Source organism: Neomonachus schauinslandi, chromosome 2, assembly GCF_002201575.2.
Source record: "Neomonachus schauinslandi chromosome 2, ASM220157v2, whole genome shotgun sequence".
Lineage (NCBI taxonomy): Eukaryota > Metazoa > Chordata > Mammalia > Carnivora > Phocidae > Neomonachus > Neomonachus schauinslandi.
The window spans coordinates 162,307,285-162,310,171 of NC_058404.1; positions in this window are offsets into that span (position 1 = coordinate 162,307,285).

Genomic DNA, 2,887 nt, shown 5'->3' on the forward strand with positions numbered 1-2,887 from the left:
ATGAATAAATGACCACAGAGTTGTAAGAGAAGCAGGAGATAAGAGGAACATTTATAGCAGTATCTCAAGAGGTAATTTGGGTTAGCAAATTTTCGTTGTATGGGATCATCCCGCATTGTAGACATTTTGCATCCCTGTCCCCCGCCTGCCAAATATCAATAGTATCTCCACAATTACTGTGATCATGAAAAATGCCTCATATTTTCCCAAATATTTCTTACGGGAGCAGACCCACCCATGGTTGAGGACCACTGGTCTAGTTCAAAAGCTTCCCCTTTTCAGATGAGGGAAAGGACCACTTGCTTGTGGTCACACAGCCAATTGGTGGCGTGCTGAGAGTAAACCGAGTATCTTTTTCCACATTGAGGGCTTCTTTCCACCATGTGGCCATCTCAGTTTAAAATGCTTTTAAGTGCAAGACAGAAAGTCCAATTTGATCTTACTATGATCACAGGGAAATTGATTGGAACACTTCCCTGGAAAGTCCAGAGATAGAACCCATTCAGGATTATCTGAATTGAATGGCTGTGACGCCATCTGCTTGTGGCTTAACTGGCTTTGCCTTCCTCTGTGTCCGCTTCATCCTCAGCCTGTGACAAGATGCTGGCCAGTTTCCCTGGGTGAGAAGGAATAGACTTAACTAGTCACAGAGGAGACTCAATGACCCAAGTCAACAAAAGGCGGGGGGTCGTTGAAGTGTAACCTGTCTGCTGGGTCTCATCCTACCACACTGAATATTGAACACACTCAAAGAAAAAAGTCAGAAACCAGAAAGTAATTAAAAAGTAACTGTATGCAACTAGTAAATCGTTGAGCACTACATCAAAAACTAATGATGTACTATATGTTGGCTAATTGAACATCATCATCATCATCATCATCATCATCATCATCATCATCAAAGTAATTGTAGTCACTAGTTGTATGTTCAAAGGCCAATACAGGAATCCAAGTCAGATACTGCAGCAACAATTCCTTATCATCTCAGGGCTCCCACTCATACATACTCTGACATGGCTTCAGAATCTTGATGTGTCTCTCTTTCCTGGAAGCTTTATTCTCTTTTCTCTTGCCTCCCTTGTCTCCTGTCCTGTCACTCATATACATTCTCTCCATGTCAAATGCCAAAGACCCAGAAATCAGCAAGCCAAAACAGGACTCACCTCAAAGTTGGGGGTAGGGGAGAAGTTGAGCAGACAAAGGCAAAATCATGCCATAACTAGAGAGGACACCATACCAACAGACACTGATATTTGTAGACATTTGATGCATTTTCTCATACCATTCTCTCTCTCTCTCTCTCATCCTTGATTCTTTGCTGATTTGCTCCAGACTTAAAATCCTAAGCAGAAGAGCCCCATTGGCTCAGCCTATAGCATATTCCCATGTCCTAGGTGCTAAAGAGCAGAGAAAAGTGTATGTTTGAGCATGTGAACTACTAAAATGGGAGACAAGTCCTGCCTTTGGCCAAGATTCATACAGTAGGGAATTCCCCAAACAGGAAGGTAGTTCTGATGCTGGGCAGGCATCTGAACTTGGCAGTGGTTGGATAGATGGATAGATGCATGGGTAGATGCGTTGATGGATGCAAGGATGAATTTGGTGGTTCTGATGGGCCATGCAGAGTTCCTCCCCTTTTCAATCCCCTATTCTTTTCTCCTGAGGCTTTAAGGCACAGTGGGACTTCCCCAGAGATTGGAGGACCATACTTTCACCTCCTTCTATGTATAAATAAAGAGAGGATAAGTTAAATTAAGGAGAGGATAATATTTATAATGGAGAGCCAGAAATCATCTATGCCTTTGTTAATCTAACATGTAGAATCATTATAGTTATGTGTGTGGATAAATAGGTCCTCAGATTCTCTACCAGGTCTCGTCCATATCCTTGATGAGTCATGTCTGGTATCTCTACCAGTTCTCATCCATATTCATGATGGGTCGTGTCTGGTATCTTCAGCCTTCTACAGCCACAAGGAAAGACATAAGCCAATATCACACCAAGAAGACCTGAGCAAGCAGGGCATTTAGTACATTTAAAACTAAGGCATATCCTTTGAGATTTCAGAGTTAAAATGGTGTGAAATGACTATTTTGCTCAAGATCCATATATGTACAATTTTGAGCCTATACTTACGTATTAGGCACCTTAACTATGTAATTGCACTAATCCTGACAACAAGATTAATATCCCCCTTTTGTTTACGAGGAAGCTAGGAGGGTGTACTTCTCTTGAGGGCACACAGCTAGTAAGTAACAGAGCCGGAATTCCAAGCTGAGCACGTCCAGCTCTAAAACCTCAGCCGTGTCCAGTACACCCAGCAGTCGGACTCACAGCCTAATTCCCTCCCATGCCAGCCGTACTAAACAAGTCCTTTCTTTGCCGCTTTGATATATTCATTTATAGTCAGTTAAACCGGTTTTTAGGCAGACTTTCTTAATGGATGTTAATGCTTCTGTGCTAGAACTAGCTTTCTCTCCAGAATACCCAGGAACATTTCAAAGTCACACTGAGCAGTAACAAATTACATTTTCCTCAACAAATTTCTTAGCTGTCATAAAATGATTATGGATGTTGCCTGCGTAGGTTGCTGTTTCTGTCCTGGCTGTGAGCCGTAGTGCAGGAAAACATCAAAGTTTTGTGGGTGACAAAGAACCACCTCTGATCTTGACTTCAAAGACAACCAAACAAAAACCTTCCGAGCAACACCTTTGAGATTAATGTCAATCAAGTTTTTCTGCAGCTTGTTGATACAAGTATGCACATTACAATGAATGAAGCGTGTTAGGAAACTATAAACTTCCTCTAAAATGGCAGTAAAAATACCTACAGGACACACACAATTTTTTTCTGATGTATTATAAGAGAATTTAACAAATGGACACTT